Source organism: Protopterus annectens, chromosome 16.part0 (genome assembly GCF_019279795.1).
Source record: "Protopterus annectens isolate FY-2018-M chromosome 16.part0, PAN1.0, whole genome shotgun sequence".
Lineage (NCBI taxonomy): Eukaryota > Metazoa > Chordata > Ceratodontiformes > Protopteridae > Protopterus > Protopterus annectens.
In genome coordinates this window covers 72579383-72602357 of record NC_056750.1, presented here as the reverse complement: position 1 = coordinate 72602357, position 22975 = coordinate 72579383, and positions in this window count along the sequence as shown.

Sequence of the window (22975 nt, the reverse complement as noted above, 5' to 3'; positions counted from 1 at the left end):
ACACTGATGGCCAAGATCCACTATTTACTTAAAACATTTGTAACAAATATAACAATTTAATTACTTAAACATATACATTTTATTTTATCACAAGCATTTTACAAGGAGTGGATTGCATATTTATCTATTTATTGACATTGTATTAAGGATATTTATTAAATTTGATGCTCCTTAAATTATTATGACATAATAGTTTTCCCGTATTTGACTGTCTCTTTAAATCTTGTCTGTTTATTTCTTTGAGTCACCTAAATCAGAGTTTAAAAGGATGCTTTGTTACCATTCTGTAACTTTCTGAAGAAGCCTGTACATAAAACACTCAAAGTAGTGGTTGTACAATTGATGGCTCTGAGAGGGCACTCATCTAACGCAAACTGTTTCATAGGGTATGCAGTATTTTTGTGTGTAGTGCTTTTTTTATTGCATACAGAGTATGTCTTTGTCAAAGACACAACAACCAATGTCCAGCTTCCAAACAATCTGGCTACCTCCTACACCTTCACTCTAACTGCTAATTAGGCAAGTCTTGTGGAGGGAAAATCAGCAGTCAGAGTCAAGAATCTTCAGGACTTTCTTAACCAAAAGTAAAGAAATATATTCATCCTGAACTACAAGAAATATTAATTTTATATCCCAACCAGTAACTATACAAAAATAGGGTGGTGGATGCAGCTACTTGAGCAGTGAGGAATAAGTACAACTTACATAACTGCATGATGCTTATTTCCACTGCTGCAGCAGCCTGCGGCTATATATGGTGATGACCAGCACCTATGAGGAAGAAAGATAACAGTCCAGGAGTCCCTGGAGAATGGTTCTAGCAAAGCCAGTCCTTGATCTAGAAAAGGAACACAGTTTGTAAAGTATGTACAAAGGTCTATGTTGCTGCCTACAGAATGCTTCTATAGTCTACCCCCTTTCCAATATGCCATCAAAGAAGACTAGGTTCTAGTAAACTGAGCATTTACACTGCCTAAAACTGGTTTATTATTATTAATAGCCAAGGACAACCATCTGGATACAAGTCTGTTTTGACACAGGTTGCAGTGTCTTTGTTCTAATATTAAAAAATAAAAAAAATTGCTGATTATCTTTTCTAAAAGACTAAGTTCTGCCAAGATAGTGCCTAAGCTGCATATGCATGTCCAGACTATGGACAATCCTTTCTCCCTGGTTCTGAGGCTCTAGATACAACACTGGGAGACTGACAGCTTGATTCAAAGTGAACTCAATTAACCTTGGGCACGAATGAGGGATTTGTTCTTAATGAGACACTGTCTATGGAAGGCCATATAGGGTTCACACAACATGAGATCTTGCACCTCTAGATACTCTTCTTGCAGACAATGAGAACAGTTTTCCATATAACAAACCTTAAGTCTACTTGATGTGCAGGTTCAAATGGAGATATGATTAACTTTTTCAGCAGAAAATTAAGATACTAGGAGCCACCTGTTTATGAGGAGGTCTCAGGTGTAAAATTAACTTAAGAAACTGTTTTACTAAAAAAATAAATGAAACTGGAGAGCTCATGAGTAGACATGCTGAAATGGCTATAAGATGCACCTTAACAGAAAACTAAGAGACCAGACACTAATAACTCACACATGCACCAGTGGTACACAGTCCATGATAGGGTCCTAGTCACTGCCTTGGCACTAGCAAGAAACTGTTTTCCACTTATGAATACAAAATTCCCTAGCAAGTTTTCTTGCCTCCTTTACTAGCTGTTATATGTCCTTTGAAAAGAGGTGCAAGTTTTCTTGCCTCCTTTACTACCTATTATATGCCCAAGAAAAGAGGTGCCTAAAAGGAATTAGAATTGAATCACCCTGGCAGTTACAGGTGTGTCGCTTAACATTCCTTCCACACAACGTCCAACTGCACATACGTTCGGACTGTACTATGCAGACGTACATGTGGTCGGACGTTGTGTAGAAGGACGTTGAGTGACACACAATGTATCTTGTATGACGTTCGGCTAATATCCTATTTCACAGGACCTATCCCGTATGTTAAGCAATGGATACCTGCAGCTGATGTTGGAGACTGAGGTGCATCAAACCTCACTTCCCCAGGTCCAGTTTGTGAGGAAGTGTGTGGTAATTACCCTTGGCCACTTCCATAAGAAGGGAAAACCAATATTGCCTGGGCCAAAATGTGAGTCACCACAATGATTTGGAGAGTCCTAAATCTTCAGAATTATCCTGAAAATCAGTGGAAAGGCCGGAAGTGCATAAAGGAACATTGCCATTAAAGAATGAAAATGCATCTGTTTTCTAGGCTTGTTTGCACAGGGTCCTGGAGCAAAATTTCTTGAGTGGTCTGTTTTCCATTCATAATGGTCTGTCCTGGTCCTGTGCAGCTTGTCTGCCACAAATTCTGCTCTGATGAAATGATTAGGGAGGATTAAGGAGTACTGAAGAGCTACATCCTAACTCATCACAGCTAGCCTGCGCAGGGGGTATGATTTGGTATCTCCCCCATTTATGTGCCACATCACTAGTGTTGTTGTTGTATCTTTCAGCTTTTCCCAGTTAGGGGTCGCCACAGCGGAACTCCGGTCTGCTAATGATTGGCAGCAGATTTTTACATACCGAGTTGCCAGCCCTGACGTACAACCTTCAACAAAAGTAAACCCATTCACGCATGTCTCCACACAGAAGACGCTTTAGCTGAGAATCGAACGGGACAACGTCTTGCTGTGAGGCGACAATGCTACTGCAGCACCACCACCACAGTGCCACATGTCTGTAATCACCAGAAGAGGTCCTGGGGACCATAAATAAGATTTTAAGGTGTTAAACCCAACCAACATCTCTCTGAAAGTTATCTGCTTTCGCCTGTGGAGTTCCACAGGCTTAGTACCTTCGCACCCTTAAAAGCAGCACCCCAAGTGAAATCAGACATGCCTGTATTTACATACTGGCTTGGAAGCAGAGGAGGACAGGAGACCCTGAATTGGCTGGCATTTGTTGTCTCCACTAGTGCAGCTCTTTTTGTGTTACAAATCCCAAAATTGGAATCTGAAATTTCAAAGGATGAAAATCTTTGGTCCGTGTAATCTTTCTCACATGCAACCTGATAACAGGAATCATGAGAATAATACATACCATGAATCCCAAAATCCTGAGATATTCTTTGGTTGAAGTCAGGAGCCTGATGTGAGAAGTGCAAGAAAGTTTCCAGATAAAAATGCACCATCTCCTGTGTCACAACATTGCTGCAATGTGCCCATGTGGCATCTTTGAAAGGCAATCATGTGTGACAAGGTCAAGGAGAACTTCTGAGCATTTACAATAAGCTTATTTTAAAGTGTCAACCTCAGGGAAAAAAAGACTCCACAAAGAACAGTAAATCATCTAAATAACGCATTCAGTCTGCAATGAGATATGACTGGAGCTAGACACTTTTTAAACACCCCTGAAGGGTAATTCACAGAGCGTTGCCACCTCACAGCAAGAGGTTCTCCGGTTCGATCCTTGGCTGGGTTGCCTTCTGTGCGGAGTCTGCATGCCCTCCCTGTGGTCGCGTGGGTTTCCTCCCACATCCCAAAGACATGCTGTAGGTGGATTGGTCACTCTAAACTGGCCCTAGGTGTGTGTGTGCATGTATGTACCTTCTGTGGAAGGCTGTGCGCCGGGCTGGCAACTCGACACTGTAAAACTCCACTGCCAGTCATGAGCGGACAGGTGATCCGCTGTGGCGATCCCTAAGCGGGAAAAGCCGAAAGAAGAAGATAATATGGCCCAGATGCAGAAAACCAGAGTAATTTCCTGAATGAAGCATTTGGCTACTGAAATGTGATGGTATGCATATTTTAGATAGTACATTTGTGTAAAATCTTACACAAGAGTAGATGTCCTTCTCTTCAGTCTTGCAGTATGTCTTACAGTAGGGATCCCTGCCAAAGGCAGCCTGACATCCGGCCAGTATACCAACCCCTTGGGTTGTAATCAGGACGTTTCACATCACACATAATGCTCCTCATGCAGAGAGGAGGGTAAAAAGGTGGCACACACAAAGGTGACATATAGACTTGCGTTCCTCACAAAGTACAGATGTGTAAAATCTTACCACAGCAGTAGATGTTCTTCTCTTCACTGCTGCAATATTCTTGAAAGAAAGGACGTCTTGTCCCATGCAGCCCATTGCTTGGTCAGTATTGAAAAGCTTTAAAAGGATCTTGTTTGCATTGTACGTCCTATTTATGCTTCTCACACAAAACGTAGAGCATAAAAGGGATGCAGCTACCCAATAGGACAAAGGAGCCCATGTGTATCCAGAAAGAAAACAAAGGCAGAATAAAGAAGGGGTTGGAGGGAGGGAGCAAATACTGCAACAGTGAAGAGAAGAACATCTACTGTTATGGTAAGATTTTACACAAATGTACTATGCCCTATATCACTGCTGCAGTATTCTTGAATGAAGGGAGAGTTAAAAAGCTAAAAAAAAAAAAACAGAATGGGAGGTGTAACGCTAAGAAGAGGCCTCAACATAACCCACAAAATGGTTTCAGCAAAACCTGCTCTGGCCCTAGAAACCATATCCAACATATGCTTAGTACAGGTATGCACTGAAGACCAACTAGCAGTTTCAAGGATTGAATTGGTGCCCAACCCCTTGAAGAAGGCAACAGCCCTAGCAGAATGGACTCTGAAGCAGAGAGTTGCTATGCAAATAAAAAGAAATTGGCTTAGATATCCTGGAGGAGATGGTTTGCTTAGGAAAAGCCAAACCCAAACAACTGGGATGAAAGGAAACAAAAAGATCAGACTTAACAATCCTAGTTTTATCCAAACAGTATCTGAGCTGTCTGTGCAAATCCAAGGTAATGCAGGACCCTCTCAGTTACAGACTGAGGAAAAGGGAAAAAAGGCAGTTGTACAAACTGATTTAAGGACAACTCATTTACCACCTTGGGCATTAAAGGATTAGCACGAAGGGACACCCTGTCCCTGTGAAAAATTAAAAAAGGAGGAAGGGCTATAAGGGCCTGGAGCTCAGAAACACACTGAGCAGAAGAGCTGGCAACAATACAGTCTTCGAAGTACAATGCTACAAAGAAGCAGAAACTGCAGGCTCAAAAGGAGCCAGAGTCAATTTTTCTAAAACAAAATTAAGGTCCCAAGGAGGAAGGATAGGTTTTCTTGGAGGCCTAATATTCAGGACACCGTTAAGAAATTGTTTGACCTCAAAATGAGAAGTCAAGGGCAGACTAGCACAAATGGCTGAATAAATGGGCCTTCACAGAAGAATAGGCCAGACTGGAGCAACTCACACAAATAAGACAGGACCAGAGAGACCCCCACTGAAAAAGGGGTCCTGGTTAAGAGCACAGCACCAGACCGAAAATCTCTTCCATCTGGACATATACGATTTTCTAGTTTAGGGTTTTCTTGCCTCCTGTAAAAACCTGAACACGTCCTCAGAAAAGAGGTGCATGAAACGGATAAAAACCCTATCGCCAACAATGTCAGTTGCAGAGTGGACAAGTGGGGATGGATAAGAGACTCTTTGTCCTGTGTGAGGAGATTCAACCAGTGAAGTGACTTGTGATGACTGCCCCTGGCCAGATACATTAAGAGGGGGGAACCAGTGCTGTCACGGCCAAAAAGGAGTCACTAGCAAGATTTTTGGGGAGTCCAGCTGAAACTTCTGCAGAACCCTTGGAAGTAGAGGAAGAGGAGGGAAAGCATAAAGAAACCTCCCCTTCCATGGAAAGGACAGGGCATCTGTTTTCCAGGCCACTTGGCATGGCACTGTGGAACAGAAGCTTTACAGGAACTAAAAGATTTTCACTTTTATTTAAAGCTTTGAAGGCTTTTAGTTAGTATAGTTGCTAGAATTAGAATTATTGCTGGATGGAGGATATATTATGATTTATGCATCATTGATTATTAAAGGTACTAGACTTGTGAAAATTGTTGCATAACATAGTTGAAGGTAGAAGTATAAACTGAGTAAAGCTGATAGTGCAGTGATTGTGGTGAGGGCCTATAGGTTGGTTGTTTGACTCAGTTTGGTATAAAGCTGGCAACTGGGGGAAGCCCTCCTAGTGAGAGTAGTGATGCTAAAATAATGGATATTAGAGCAACAGATTTTGTTCAGTTAGAAGACAGTGAGTTGATGGAGGTTGATTGTGCGAGTTTAAAGGTAATGAAGAGTGATGTAAGAAGAATATAAATTATTATTTCAAATCTAGGTGCTTAGGATTTCCCTCTCTCTTCCCCCCTTGGCTGACCTGGTGTGACTCAGTTTGAACTTCACATTTACCTACACTAACATACTGCAGCTCCTAAATAACGGTGTCTACAGTATTGCAATTGGGAAACACAACAAAAATTGTTTCTCCCAGCAATTAATCAGAGTAGGTTACACATATAAAAAGCATTTGTTAAGCTTTCTCTTACAGTGCTGTGTAATTAAGCAAGTCACCATTTTGGTCAGCCATAGGACTCTCTTCTACTTGAGTGTATGCCTTCTTCCCCTGTAACTAAAGTACACGGACTCTTACATTTGTCTCTCTGACCCTAATTTTTACAGGTATAATTTGTACCTTTCTGGCTTTCTAACACCGAGACATAGATTTCTGTTGAAAGTTTTACTTGTCTGACATTTGAACAAGTAACCCTTGTAAAAATCCTGAAAATTGTATACTGTTGGTCTGTCTTTCCTGCTAAACATAAGTAAAATTAAAGTGCTGAGTGCAAGTAACATTACAGTGCTGAGTGCAGATTTTAGGCCCTTACATTCAACTTACCTCTGGTGTGGTGTCTCGAGTCAATCCAAGGTATTCCTCTAACCACTCCTACTGCCTTCTTTTTTCCCCCACCCCCCTTTCCTCATACAGGTTAATCTTCTACAACTTAGTACAGGCATTGGTTTATCCCTGCTCTGCTTGCCCTCGCTTCGCTCAGGCTTGCTTTGCATCCCACCCTGCCCCTGTTGCTACTACATTTATTGGTACTAGACCACACCCTCTTTTTTAAACCAATCAGTAACAACTTGTCACTCAACAGCACCACCCTCAACCTGATACCACCAGTCCTCCAACTCTATTCCTTTTGCCTAAGTTTCAAGTCTCATTCCGTAGGTATGCTATCACCCAAAGTAGTCTTATTAACTCTACTTCTACCCCTTTTACTCATCCCGTATCTCCTAACTGCCTACGAATATCAGGAACACCCAGGTTTCCACTACCCTAAATTTCAAACATTCATCCCATCTACAACAGATAATAATACACCCTTACTCACTCCCCTCATGCTTACCTCCTTAACTCCTAAATACTACCATCTTACTAGACATTGTTACATTAGTCATAAAACTAGACACTATTACAAAACTTTATTCAAAATCTTAAAACTCATACTCAGGATACACTACAACCTCACAAATGATGGAGACATCCACCCAAACCCTGGTCCATCCCCACCTGTTGTCCCTAATCCCCCTTCTATATCCCCTACCACCATAGTTCCAACAAATAGACCTCCTAACTCACTGCTGACCTACCATCTAAACAGTAGGAGCATAAATAACAAAACTCAGTACCTGCATGTTCTCTTAGCTGTTCATTCCCCAGATATATTATGCCTAACAGACACATGGCTAAAGCCTGCTACCAAGGACCATGACATTCTGCCACTAGGGTATAGTATGTTTTGACTAGACTGTACCACAAGAAAGGGTGGTGGGGTAGCCATACTTTCCAAGTCTACACTATCTGTTAGCATAGACACCCAACAACCATCCCAGTTCAATAATGCTGAAATTCTCATCTCAAAACTACAAATTAAGAAAAAAAAAATGTAAACATATTCTGTGTCTACATTCCTCCAGGGAGGAACACAAACACCTTAGAAGACTCCTTATATTGATTATCGAATAGCTACCCCCAAGAAACAATTGTTCTTGGGGACTTCAACATTGACGGGAACACTTGTTCTTGCAAAACCCCCACAACCCACATAAACCTCTATGGATTTACTCAAATCATAACCTCCCCCACCAGGACAGGAAAACCCAATAACAAGGAAAGTACCCTAGACTGGATACCTGTCAATACCCATCTTCAATCTTATAAATCAGGCACTTTGCCTGATGACCTAAGTGACCACTGTCTCACCTATGTAATCAAGCTCAAAGTAGACTGCTCCTATCAACCCAGCTATAGAACATTAAGAAACCACAAGAATTTTATTCTCACCAAGTTTCAAAATGAACTTAAGGCATGCAAATGGTCAGTACTAAAAAGTCTCCCCATAGATGAAGCAGTAGCATACTTTTAACACCAAATTCCTTGCTATTCTTAACTCCCATGCTCCCAGCCGCTCTATTTGAACCAAAGTAAATATTGCACCATGGCTTTCTAAAGATACCAAAACCAAACTTTTACTCAGAAACAAAGCATGGGCTACCTACCGAAAAACAAAAGCCCCACTTGATCAACTAAGATTCAGACTGCTGAGGAATGACACCAAAAATCCATAACCTTAGACAAAAAGAACCACTACCTACCATCTACTGCAAAAATACCAAAACAAACCTCAAAGGTTTTTGGCAGGAATAAACAAACTACTCCACCCCCCTCAGCTTCCCAACAAAAATATCCAGTAGACATTACTAATAACTTCAACAGCTTCTTCACAGAGACTATCCAGTCTCTAAGCCAGCCAACTCTCTCCCAATGGCTCTAATTCTAATGTAGCCAGACCCAGTACCCAAACATACTTTACCTTTCAACCTGTTCCTACTCAACTTATTTATGACCTACTTAAGAAACTAAGAACCACCACCCTGGCTGCCGACCTCCTCCCAACAGACTATCTGCAAAAGGCTGCTGACACCACAGCATACCCCATTTCAATCTTGATTAACAGAGCTATATCTGAAGCTAATGTACCCACTATATGGAGAATCTCCCATGTCATACCTCTCCATAAAGGAGGCAGTTCCACTGAAATGTCAAACTTTAGACCCATAGCTATTCTGTCGCCTCTAGCTAAAATTATGGAGAAGTGTGTACACATACAGCTAATGCACACTACCTCACACAGAACAAGCTGTTGTCCATCTTTCAACATGGCTTTAAGCCACACCACAGTACTACTTCTGCCCTCCTCTCTTTCTCCAACATCATTAACCACAACCGCAATAATAACAAACTATCCTCAGCACTCTTTCTAGATCTATCCAAGGCTTTTGACATGGTTGACCACAAAACGCTTATAAATACCTTGAAGACCTTCTCCTTAAACAACCATGCATTTCAATGCTTTCAATCATACCTGCAGGGCAGGCAACTGGCAGTCCTATGGCAGGACAAGCTATCATCTTGCCTACCCATCACATTAGGAGTCCCCCAGGGCTCGATACTAGGACCCCTTCTTTTCCCCATCTTTATCAATGACCTTAATTCAGTCATCCCAGATGCTACCTGCATTCAATATGCTGATGACTCCACCTTGATTTGTTCTGACACCTCACCAGCTACTTTATTCAAATTAACCCAAAATACCTTTAACACAGTTGAAAAATGGCTCTCCAATCAACATCTAATCCTAAACCACAACAAAACTGTTGCTCCTCTTCTCCCCCACATGCAGGACCCCTTGCCATCTTTCAACATAACTGCTAACAATGGCATTATCATCTCCCCAGAAGCCCAAACTAAACTACTGGGTGTTATAGTTGATAACAACCTGAAGTTTGTTGTGCATATCAATCAAACTATCAAAACCATTAATAAAAAACTTGGCTCTCTTTACAGAATCAAACCTTTCCTTACCCCACTTGCTAGAAAGTACAGTTTTGTACCTACCATAAATGTAGATGTCCGAGAGGTATGCATCTGCAGTCCTAACAAATGGGTTGTCCTGCCTCAGGCAGCCCTTCGGTCGGCCGGATTCCAAAGTCTGGGTCTGGCCTCGGCTGATGTCGCACTGCACCCGACGTCATAGCTGCTGTTTATTGGGTATAAAGGCATCAGCCGACGCCATCTTCCTCAGTGTTTCTTGCCCCAGATGCCCTCTAGGAAGGCTAAATGTGGATAATGCAAATGGTTCCAAACAGTAGAGAGCAAACAAAATAAGCATGTATATACATATATACAAACAAATACACCATAATAGATTCCCCCAGCTAGCTATAAGATGGGCAAATACCCTAGGAGTACCACAGAGGGGAAGGAGGGTGGGTAATCCTGACTGCAGATGCATACCTCTCGGACATCTACATTTATGGTAGGTACAAAACTGTACTATGTCCTTCAAGGATGCATCTGCAGTCCTAACAAATGGGTAGAATACCATAGCCAAACTGGGGGTGGAGGCGCTAAGATGCTTATGGTGTGGCTAAGATCCCTTGCAAAACAGCAGTTGCAAAACCTGCTCGGGATCTGGAGTATAAAGGTAGATTATAATGCTTGGCAAATGTATGCACGGAGCTCCAAGTAGCAGCTTCTAAAATGTCTTTGGTAGCCACTCCTCGTAGGAAAGCTGTAGTAGTGGCTGTAGCTCTTGTGGAGTGAGGTCTGATGCTTTCTGGAGTTGTCTTTCCATGAAATGAGTAACAAAATCTAATGCAATTTCCTATCCATTTTGAGATTGTCTGTTTTGAAATTGCTTTTCCTTCCATTCCTGTTGCATACGCTACCAGAAGCTGGTCAGTCTTTCTGTTGGTTTTGGTTCTGTCCAGATAATAGCGCAATTGCCTGTGCACATCCAATGTATGTAATATTCTCTCCCCCCTGTTCTGTGGGTTGGGGAAGAATGTTGGCAGGTGGATTGATTGGTTCAATGATACCCTGGAGACCACTTTTGGCATAAAAATAGGATTAGTTCTCAAGGACACTCTATCCTGATGGAAGTTAAGGAAGGGCTGTACTGCCATTAATGCCTGTAGTTCAGAAACCCTTCTTGCTGAAGTGATTGCAAGCAGGAAAGCAGTTTTCCAAGATAAGAACTGTAATTCTGCTGTTGCAGCTGGTTCGAAAGGTGGAAGTGTTAACTTTTCCAGCACAAAGTTAAGGTCCCATGTAGGCAAAGGTGGCTTCCTTGGAGGCTTTACATTTTTAATTCCTCTCAGAAACTGCCTGAGTAGAGGATGAGAGAAGACTGGAGGATCCATATTGTATTCTGCTGAAATTGCTGATGCATGAATCTTAATGGAGGAGTAAGACAGGCCATTGTGGAAAAGGTCTGCTAAGTATTCCAGCATGTTAGCTATGTTTGCTAATGATACATTTTCTCCTTTTGCTGTACTCCAAATGAGGTATCTTTTCCATTTGGCTGAATAAGTCTTCCTTGTGGAGGGTCTGCGAGCCTCCAGGATAATGTCTTTAACCCTCTATAAGTCTGGGTTATTTTGCTTTATGTAATATTCCAAGCAGCTAGCTGCAGTGTTTTCAAGTTTGGATGTAGGATTTTGTAGTTGTTCTGTGTTAGCAGTAAAGGAACCAGAGGTAGAGGCCATGTGTGTGTCCGAGACATACTCCTCAGTAGTGGGTACCAATGCTGCCTCGGCCAGTCTGGAGCTATCAGGATGATCCTTGGGTGATCTTCTTTGATCTTCAGTAGCGCTTTGTGCATCAAAGGAAGAGGTGGGAATGCATATGCTGTCAGGTTTTCACAACTGAAGGATAGGGAGTCCACCTTCCAAGCAAGAGGGTGGTATGTCCTTGTGCAGAATTTCCTCAATTGGTGGTTGTGTGGGGATGCGAACAGGTCTATTTCTGGTAGTCCCCATTTCTTTGTAATGGTTTTGAAGATGTCTGGATGCGGCATCCATTCGTGGGAATCCGTGGTAGTTCTGCTTAAGGTGTCTGCTAGTGCATTTTCTTTTCCTGGCACAAATTTGGCCCGGAGTTGAATGTTGTGGTTCAGGGCCACATTCCACAGGTCCATTGCCATCCGGCATAGAGGATATGAGTGTGTGCCTCCCTGTTTGTTGATATACCACATGACTGTGGTGTTGTCCATCCTTATCAGTAAATGACCTTGTTGAAGAAAAGGTCTGAATGTCTGAAGTGCCTGTTTCACTGCCAGCATCTCTTTTTGATTGATATGTAGGCTCAGCTGGTCTTGTGTCCATAGGCCTTGTATACACTTGTCCACCATGTGTGCCCCCCCAGCCTAGGTCTGAGGCATCCGTGGTGATAGTCTGGCTTGGGAGAGGTTTGTGGAAGGGCAGACCTCTGTTCAGCTGACAGGCCTGAGCCCACCACCGGAATTCTTGTTTCAGGCATGGAATTATTGGAATCTGGGCTTCTAGACTGTGCTTGTGTTGAGACCATAAATTCCTTAGGTACCATTGCAACTTCCTCATATGTAGCCTGGCATGTGGAATCAATATTATGTAGGATGCCATGTATCTGAGGGCTTGCAGGACTTTCCTTGCTGAAAGCTGGTTCTGCGTTGTTAATGCCATGAAATAGAGTGGTAGTTGCTTTTGCTTTTCTGCTGTGAGAAATGACATTTGCTTTGTTGTGTCCAGTTCTGCACCCAAGAATGTTATCCTTTGGGATGGTACCAGCCTTGACTTTTTCATGTTGACTGTGTATCCCAGGGCTTGCAGTAGTTGTATAACCTTTTCCAAATCTTTTGTTAATTTGGTCTTGTTGTCCGCTTGTATCAGGCAGTCGTCCAGGTATGGGTAAATTTGAATTCCCTGAAGCCTGCAATGAGCAATTACTGATGCCAGGCATTTCGTGAATACTCTGGGCGCAGTAGATAAGCCAAAGGGCAATGCTGAGAATTGATAATCCTCTGATCCTGCAAGAAATCTGAGGTATCTTCTGTAATCTGGTCGTATAGGGACGTGCAGGTATGCCTCCTTGAGATCTAGAGTCACCAGCCAAGACTCCTTGCCCAGCATGGGAAGAAGTTGCTGTAGGGTCAGCATTTTGAATTTTGGAACAATGAGATATGTGTTCAGAGTGGACAGGTCGAGAATAGGTCTCCATTGGTTTTCTTTTCTTGGAACCAGGAATAGTCTGGAGTAAAATCTTTGCCCTTGTTCCATAGACGGTACCTTTTCTATAGCTCTCATACTTAGTAGGTGGTTGATTTGTTGTAGAGCATTTGTTTTTTGGTTTGGTGGTAGGTTTGGCATTCCTCTCTTTTTGGTAGAGTGTGGAAGTGAAACCTGTAGCCTTTGTCTATTGTCTGTAAAATCCATTTGTCTCCTGTAATGTAATGCCAGTTTAGGGAAAATAAGGCAAGTTTCCGCCTAAGGGTGCTTGCAGTTGTTCCCTGGTAGGCGGTATCAGAGTCAAGTCATTGTGTCTGTCCTGTTGGAGTGGTCGTAGCTGGATCTGTGGCAGTACCTCTCTGGTTGTTGGGCTGCCACTGACGTCCCCTGTAGGCACCTTTGGATTAACCTCTGCCTCTTGGGTGCCTATTTTTGCCTCTCTGTGCTCTGGAGGTATCTGGAAAGGACCAATTCTTCGAAGGCCAGTTTCTACTAAACCTCGGAGGCTGGACCTGTAAGAAATCCTTGACTGTTTGGACAGATTTTGCTTTTTCTTCCACCTTTTTTAGCACTTGCTGTGCAGGGGAACCAAACAAACTTTGTTTCTCCATGGGAGCATCTAGAAGCTTTGACTTTACATGGTCTGGTAGGGATTGCTCTTTTAACCAGGCATGCCTTCTAATCACTGTTCCAGTCATAGCTGATCTAAAGGAAGCCTCCAGTGCATCATAGCCGCATTTTAAGGAATGATTACTGACCTGCTGAGTGTTATGTACCAAATCCTGAAGGGACTTACGGTCTATAGGTTCAGGAGAGGACAGTTTTTTATTTAGCTGGTCTAACAAAAATTCCTGATACTGAATCATGTGGAATTGATAGTTTAAGGCCCTAGCCGAAAGAGTAGCAGAAGTATAAAGTTTTTTACCCCATCTCTCTAATGCTCTAGATTCTCTTTCAGAGGGGAGGGTTTTTTTGGCAGAGGCAGCTGCTACAGCTTTGGGGCCCTGTGAAATGGTTTCAGGATCTGCAATAGGAGCCTTATACAAGTGAAAGTGTGTGTCCGGGACCCTGTAATATCTGTCGGGCTTGGCAGGGGCCGGGGGAATAGAGTCAGGGGCAGTACAAGCATCATTATAAGCATCATCAACAACTGTGAGTGCTGGAGGAATGGCTAAAGGCCTATGCTGTGGTAAATGTAAAAAGGTCCTAAGCCTTTTCCTTGAATCTGAAAAATCCTGGCCCTGCCATTGAAAATGCTCTCTCATAGCATGTAAAGTTTCCCCAAAAGAAAATTCCTCTGGAGGAGAGGCAGAAGGAATGGAGTCTTCTGCATCGAAATCCTCATAATATGGGCCTTCTGGAGGACCTGTGTTGTCTGAATCATCCGAGGAATAGTCTGTAGAAACAGGATCCGGGGCTCTGCTCTAGGCCTCTTCTCTGGAGGGGGTTGAGAGGCCCTGTCTGGGTGAGGTTGGGAACCCCTGATCAAAGAAATGAGATCCTCAGCCAAGCTGAGCATTTCGGAACTGGAGGTAGGCCTGTGTGAGGGGGTTTTAGCAGGCAAGGCATTAGAAGCTTTAGCTGCTTTAGCCCTAGAAAAAGCCTTGATAGACATAGATGCAGGGGGCCTAGCAGCTCCACGTGCAGGAGTAGATATGTCTAAAGGAATAGTATCAGATAAATCCTGGGAGCCTGCTACAGCAGGGGTAAGTTCAGTAGCGGATTCAGCCATGCTGTGTGAGGCCTCGGCTATCGGAGGCAAGCTTTCAGCCGAAGGAAGAACAGAGGACTCGGTTTCAGCCGAAACCGAGACACTCGCGGTTGGCTTAACCGTGGTTTCAGCCGAAACAGCGGACCGCGAGTGTCGGTCCTTTTCCTTACGCTTTTTAGCCAATTGTGAAGTCGGAGTCTCCGACGGCATTTTGTAAGCAAAAGCGGGACCAAAAAACTCCTCTGCAAACTCCGACCGACGTCTAAGTGTCCGTCGGTTGAAGGAAGCACAGGCTAGACAAGCTGATACGTCGTGGTCTGGGCCTAAGCAAGGAAGGCAGTAAGAGTGGAAATCCTTATGAGGTATTTGTTTCCCACAAGTTAAACAATTATTTACTTTTTCTGACATCGGCTGAGGCAAGAAAGAGTCCCCAACGGGGTACTTAGCTTTTTAGAAGTCTTCGGTAGTAGTAATCTCTGGATCTGACCGACCGGCACTTGCGAACAGCTTCTGCTTCGGGCTCCGCGCGGCAAGAAAGACGGAGGAAGATGGTGTCGGCTGATGCCTTTATACCCAATAAACAGCAGCTATGACGTCGGGTGAAGTGCGACATCAGCTGAGGCCAGACCCAGACTTTGGAATCCGGCCGACCGAAGGGCTGCCTGAGGCAGGACAACCCATTTGTTAGGACTGCAGATGCATCCTTGAAGGACATCTGCAATTGCCCATTCCCATCTGCTATCAACTCTTCTCTACGCCTCACCTCTATTCTCCAACTTAAACAAAACAGATCTTAATAAACTATCATCCTGCTATAACCACATTGTCAGATTTGCTACTGGCACAGCCTACCGGACACACCACTGTCACAACCTAAATCACCTAGGATGGCTTGAACTGCCAAGCCTACTGCAGTTCAACCAGCTAATAGTGGCACATAAAGTCCTTTACCAACCAGAAAATACACCTGCACTAAAAAATATTTTCAGCCTCTACGATCATCCACTAGACTCCAAGTTCAAACATACAAATCCAACTACTCAGCTGGGGACTCGCTGCCAACTCTGTTGGAAAAATATGGAACAGACTCCCAGCTGACTTGATCCTAGAACCCTCACTAACTCAATTCAAAAACAAAATCAAGAAATACTTCAAAAAGTACAGTTGTGCACCTACCATAAATGTAGATGTTTGAGTGTATTCACTGTTGCAGTCATTACTATTGGGTTATCCTGCTGGCAGGCTACCCTCAGTCAGCCAGAATTCCAAAGTCTAGGTCTGGAGTCAGTTGCTGTCGCCTCTTCCCTGATGTCATTGCACCAGGGGTATAAAAGATGCAGCCAACGCCAGTTTCTTCAGTTTTTCTTGCCCCAGATGTCAGGTGCCCCCAAAATGGTAGGCTAAAAAATATGCCAATAAAAAATGCGTGCACAAAAATAACATTTCCTTCATATACAAGCAAATACACCAAATAGGTTATATAGGATAGATAAGTGCAGATAAGTCCCAGCAAAGAAAAGGGGGATGGTGGGTGGGTAACCTGGACTGCAACAGTGAATACACTCGAACATCTACATTTATGGTAGGTACACAACTGCACTGTGGTCATCGTGTTTCACTGTTGCAGTCATTACTCTTGGGTTGAATCCCAAAGCTGAGAATAAGTGGCTGGGCTAAATAGGATTAGGAGAGGCTATGAGGCCCTGCAGAACTGCAGTGGCAAAGCCTGCTCTGGACTTAGAGTAAAGAGGTAAGTGGTAGTGCTTTGTGAAGGTGTGCACTGAACTCCAAGTTGCAGCCTCTAAGATATCTTTGGTTGGTACTCTGAGGAAGGCTGCTGAAGTGGGTGCTGCTCTGGTGGAATGAGGCCTAATGTCCTTAGGTTCTGGTTTGCCGTGTTGAAAATAGCAGAAACGGATGCAATGGTCTATCCATTTAGAAATAGTCTGTTTTGAGATGGCCTTTTCCTTGTGATCCTGCAGCATATGACACAAAGTTGCTCAGTCTTTCTGACAGCTTTAGTTCTGTCCAAGTAGAAGCGTAACTGCCTGTGTATGTCCAAAGAGTGCAGAATTTTCTCACCCTTGTTCTGTGGATTTGGATAAAAGGTAGGCAAGTGTATGGTTTTGGTTGAGGGCGACACTGGACACCACCTAAGGCATAAATGTAGGGTTTGTCCTCAGAGAAACCCTGTCTGGATGAAAAATGATGAAAGGTTCCACAGCCATGAGTGCTTGTAACTCTGAGACTCTCCTTGCAGAGGTTATTGCTAGGAGGAGAGCTGTTTTCCAGGATAAGAATTTTATATCTGATGTTGATGCTGGCTCGAAAGGAGGCAGTGTGAGTTTTTCCAAAACATAATTGAGGTACCAGGCCGGAATTGGTGCTCTCCTTGGAGGCCTAATGCTTTTGGCCCCTCTGAGGTACTGCCTTATTAAAGGATGAGAAAAGATAGGTGGTTCTGTATTGTAATGGGCTGAAAGGCAGAGGCATGAATCTTAATTGATGAGAAAGAAAGGCCTTTGTTCAGCATCTCAGTTAGGTATTGTAAAATCTGAGGAATATTTGGTACACGTGTCAATGCCTTGTTCCAAGCACAGAATCGCTTCCATTTTTCTGCATAAGATTTTCTGGTACTGGGCCTCCTGGCCTCCAAGATTACATTCATAATGGCTTTTGAAAGAGGAGTGTTCTGAATGGCTACATTATCCACCATGCTGCCAGATTTAAGGTCCTGAGTTGGCTGTGCAGGATCTGATTGTTTTGTTGGGTCAGTAAGTGAGAAGTTTGAGGCAATATCCATGCAGGACCTTGAGACAAGCTCTTTAGGATTGGGTACCAGTGCTGGCATGGACAGTCTGGTGCAATCAGTATCATTTTTGGCTTCTCTTGTCTGACCTTTAGGAGTATCCTGGGAAGGAGGGGCAGTGAGGGAAAAGCATATACTGTTAGATTTTTTCAGCTGAAGGATAGGGCGTCCACTTTCCATGCTTGTTTGTGATAAATCCTTGTGCAAAATCTCTGCAATTGGCAGTTGTGAGGGGAGGCAAAATAGATCTATGTCTGGGCATCCCCATTTCCTTATTATCATGCTGAAGACTTGTGGGTCCAGTTTCCATTCGTGGGGATCCATGAGGTTTCTGCTTAGTTAAATCTGCCAGAGTATTTGTTTTTCCTGGCAGGAATTGTGCTTGCAGGTGAACTTGAAAAGCCAATGCTGTGTCCCATAAGGTCATTGCTTGTCTGCAGAGGGGATAGGAATGTGTACCTCCCTGCTTGTTTATGTACCACACGACCGTAGTGTTGTCTGTCTTTATCAGTAACAGTCCTGGATGAAGCAGGTCCTTGAAAGCTGTCAGGGCATTTTGAACAGCTAGCATCTCTTTTTGATTGATGTGAAGATGCATCTGGTTTGCAGGCCATGTGCCCTGAATACATTTTCCTGCCATATGGGCCCCCCAGGCATAATCTGATGCATCCGTTGCCAGTGTCTGTCTAGCTGTGGGTAAACTGAATGGCAGACCCGTGTTGTGGTGACAGGCTTCTGCCCACCATCGAAACTCCTGTTGCAGGCAGAGAACGAGTGCAATTACTGTCTCCAGGCTGTGGCAATGCTGAGTCCAAACAGTTTTTAGATACCATTGTAGTTTCCTCATATGCAGTCTGGCATATGGAATTAGTAGAATGCAGTATGCCATGAAACCCAAGGCCTGCAGGATTTTCCTTGCAGATAAGTGGGTTTTTGTTGCCAATTTCTTGAAGTAAGTAGTCAGCTGCTTTTGTTTGTCTGGTGTGAGATAAGCCATCTGGGCAGTTGTATTTAAGCTTGCACCCAAGAATATTATCTCTTGAGAGGGCACTAGTTTTGATTTCTTTTCATTTACTGTGTACCCTAGGCCAATTAGTAATCTTTTTACAAATGCCAGATACTTTAGAAGAATGCCTTTGTTCTTTGCTTGAATAAGGCAGTTGTCCAAGTAGGGATATATCTGAATTCCTTTTTGTCTGCAAAATGCAATTACTGGTGCCAGGCATTTTGTGAAGACCCTGGGCGCAGTAGATAAGCCAAAGGGCAGTGCAGAGAATTGGTAATGCATCGAGTCAGCTATGAATCTGAGGTATCTTCTGCAAGATTGTCTGATTGGGACAGGTATGCCTCTTTTAGGTCCAAAGTTACAAGCCAAGCCTTCTTGCCCAGCATGGGCAGTAGCTGCTGTAGAGTCAACATCTTGAATTTTGGAACTTCCAGAAACATATTTAGTATAGACAGGTCCAGTGTAGGTCTCCAGGTTTTGTCCTTTCTGGGCACTAGGAAATGTCTGGAGTAAAATCCTTGCCCCTGCTCTTGTTGTGGTACTTGCTGAATGGCCCTCATGCCCATGAGGGCTGTAATTTGTTTTTGTGTCTCTGCCTATTGATTGTGTGGCAGGTCTGGCATACCTTTTGACCTTGGTAGAGTGTGAAAATGGAACCTGTAGTCTTGGGACACTATGTTCAGGACCCATTTGTCTTGGGTAACCATTTGCCAATTTGATGAAACAAGTGTTAGTTCCCCCCTCCCTAAGAGGGCTGTCAAAAGAAAAGTGCTTGGATTTGGTAAAGGAAAGTCATTAGGACTATTTCCTGTAAGGCTGTGATTTGTCTTCTCCACTTTTGGAGGTAGGAGCACCCCATTGTTTAGGCCTATATGAGCCTTGGGGCTGAGATCTTCCTCTGGGGTGCCTGTATCTGCCTCTTTGTGGTCTGTCTGACACTGGAAAGGACCAATTTTTAGAAGGCCAGTTCCTGCTAAACCTGGGTGGCTGTACCTGTAGGAAATCCTTGACTGCATGGATTTTGCTTTATCCTCCATTTTTTTCAACACCTTTTCTCCTTTAGTACCAAACAAAGTATCATTCAGTAATGGTGCATCTAATAATTTTGCTTTAACATGATCAGGCAGATTCTGTTCCTTTAACCAAGCATGCCTTCTAATAACAGAACCTGTAACAGCAGCGGCCCTGCAAGAGGCCTCCAGTGAATCATAACCACATTGCAAAGTATGCTTTCCTTCTTGTTCAGCTGCATGCAATAAATCCTGCAATTCCTTGTTCTCTGAACATTCGGTATTTGTCAACAATTTTTGTTTAAGCAGTGACATTAAATATTGCTGATATTTAAGCATATGAAACTGACAATTTAAAGCCCTTACAGCCATGGTAGCAGAAGTGTAGACTTTTTTCCCCCATCTGTCTAGAGCCCTAGAATCCCTATCAGAGGGGACAGGGTTTTTTGCAGTGGAAGCTTTAACCCCTTTGGGACCCTGAGATATAGTTTCTGGGTCAGCAGTGGGGTTTTTATATAGGAATTTGAGAATCCAGGACCCTGTAGTATCTGTCTGGCTTAGCAGGTGCAGGGGGTAGAGAGTTAGGGGACAGGCCGGACTCTGAAAATACATCATCTACAATGTCTAGAACAGGTGGAATAGCAAGGGGTCTGTGCTGAGGAAGTAGCAGGAAGTCTCTGAGCCTTTTCTTAGATTCAGAATAATCTTGGCTCTCCCAGTGGAAATGCTCCCTCATGGTATGCAGGGTTTCCCCAAAAGAATAATCCTCAGGAGGAGAGGCTGAAGGAATGGATTCTTCAGCATCAGAATCCTCATAGGGAAGCATGGAGTAATCCTGTTCAGAAGAGGAATCAGAGGAGATAGAAATCTGATCAGAAGAATCATACTCTGTCTCTTGCCTAGGCCTCTTATCAAGAGAGGGATGGGAGCCCCTGATCAAAGTAATTAGGTCTTCGGCCATTTTGAGCATCTGTTTTTTAGGCATGGAAGCCTGAGTAGGAGAATGCTGTACTTGTTTTTTTGTCTTTAGAGCTGCTTTAGTCTTTGAAGCTGAAGATGGCTTAATATATAGTTATGTAGGTCTGAAGACACCCTCAGAAGCCGATGCCTGCTCAGCGGCTCCGGACCCATCTGAGGGAATGATTTCCGAGTGTCCAATACCTTGAGTATCCAGAGGCCCAGTCGGCTCCACGTGGGAGTCGGAAGCAGCCTGTGGCTCTGAGGTAGCAGGCGCCAGGGGCTGCGAAAGCGCCTCACTGAGAACCGGCGACTGGCCTAGCAGAGGCCTCGTCGTCGGTTTTGGACCTCGGATGCCTATCCTCTTCCTTGTCCTTGCATTTTTTGTAAACTCCGGTTGTCAGCTGGTCCGACAGCATTATATAATTAAATCTTCGGCCAAAGTAATGAAATGCAAAATCGAACCAACACTTAATAGTGCGTTGGTTAAATCTAGCACAAAACAGACAGCTAGCAACATTGTGATCAGGGCCTAGGCAAGGAATACAGTAAGAGTGAAAATCCTTATGAGGTATTTGCTTCCCACAAGAAATACAATTGTTAACGTTTTCTGACATCGGTCTGGAGCAAGAAAAAAAGTTTCCCCAATGGGGTACTTAGCTTTAATGAAGACTTCAGTTCTGAAATTCGGATTTGAAAATCTCAGGAGTCGGCCAACCGGCACTTGCGAACTGCTTTTGCTTCGGGCACCACGTGGCAAGAAAGACTGAAGAAAATGGTGTCGGCTTCATCTTTTATAACCCTGGCGCACTGACATCAGGGAAGAGGCAACAGCAACCGATGCCAGACCTAGACTTTGGAATTCTGGCCGACTGAGGGTAGCCTGCCAGCAGGATAACCCAAGAGTAATGACTGCAACAGTGAAACATGAACATCTGATTGGTTATGTCCTTGCACTAACCCCGACTAGTAACCTCTCTATTTCTTACATGCCTTACCTTCAACTACTTCTACTTTCTACCACTCCATTTCAGGAATGGTCAATTGTATAACTGCTACTCAGTGTGTCTTAAACCTGAATGTAATGTTATGTATGTTTAACTTTGAAAATAATATTATGTTTTGTAAAGTGTTTTATAATAAGTTAGTACTATATGTGCTAAATGCTGGTATTGCTTATGACTGTAATCTGTTTGAAACTAGCATTTACTAAATGTTTAATGTGAATTATTATCTTGGAGCTTTTCTCCCTGGGCCTCTGCTGAAAATGGACATGTATCCAGTCGGACTATCCTGGTCAACAAATGTAAAATAAAATAAATAAATAATGCTAGGTTTGGGACATATAGTAAGATTATAGTTATGCATCAATGTGCAATAGAGGAATAAGCCAAAATGTTTAAATTTTTCAAAGCTGGGTTTGGTTGAGGCCGGCTCAACCTTCAATAAGAGTTGGGAGAAGTCCTAATGTTGTTAAAAGAACAGGATTGGTGGAGTCGGAGATTTAATACAGCGAAGTGAATGGTGCGAGTTTTTGTCCGTTTGCCAGGATTAGGTCTGTTAATAGGTTAAGGCCTTGAAAGACTTCTGGGAGTCAGAAGTCTATAGGTGCTAGTCTTGTTTTGATGGCTAGAACTAGGGTAACTAGAAAAGTTGATAAGGGGTCTAGTATGTTAGTAATGTTTCATTCTCTGGTTGTTCATGCATTAATCACACTAGAAAATAGGATAAGAATTGAGGCGGCTGCTTGTGTAAGGAAATATTTTGTTGATTCTTCAGTTGCTCATGGATGGTGGTGTTGGCACATTAGGATGATACCCCATCGATGGCCAATATCCAGAAGCACGTTTCTGTGAAGCATCCATTCACAAGTCTGTTTTGGAGCCGTTTCAGAGAGTCTGCCACTAGATTGTGCTCTGAAGGAATGTATACTGCTTGAAGAGTTAACTGATAATTGGCAGCCACTTCCCAAGGCTGAAGCTCCATCCTGCAATGGAAGCAAGATACTGTGCACCCTGCTTGTTGACAGAATGCATCACTGCAGTGTTGTCTGTGTACACCTTCAAGGGGTGCAAAGACTGAATGGCCAAAATCAACACCATCATCTCTTTGATGTTGATATAGTTTAATTTCTAATGGGAAGGTCAAAGACCCTGAACTTTCAGGTGACCAAGACATGCGCCCTTCCCCATGTCCAAGGCATCAGTGAATAGCTCTTGAGAAGGGACTGGAGGATGAAAGGGCTGGCCAGGGTTGAGAGTGAACTGACAAATCCACCGCTCAAATTCCTTCTTGAGACAGGAGAAACAGGTAAACTGAACGTCAGAGGGTGATGATGCTGCAGCCAAACCGACTTGAGGTACCACAGAAGCTTCCATATATGCAGTCTGGCAAGAGGTGGCATTGGAATAGAAGAGACCATGAATCCCAGGGCCTGAAATTCCCTGGCTGGCATGGCAGCCGGGGAAGAAGAGACTGAAAGAACGCCATCGACAATACCTTTGGAG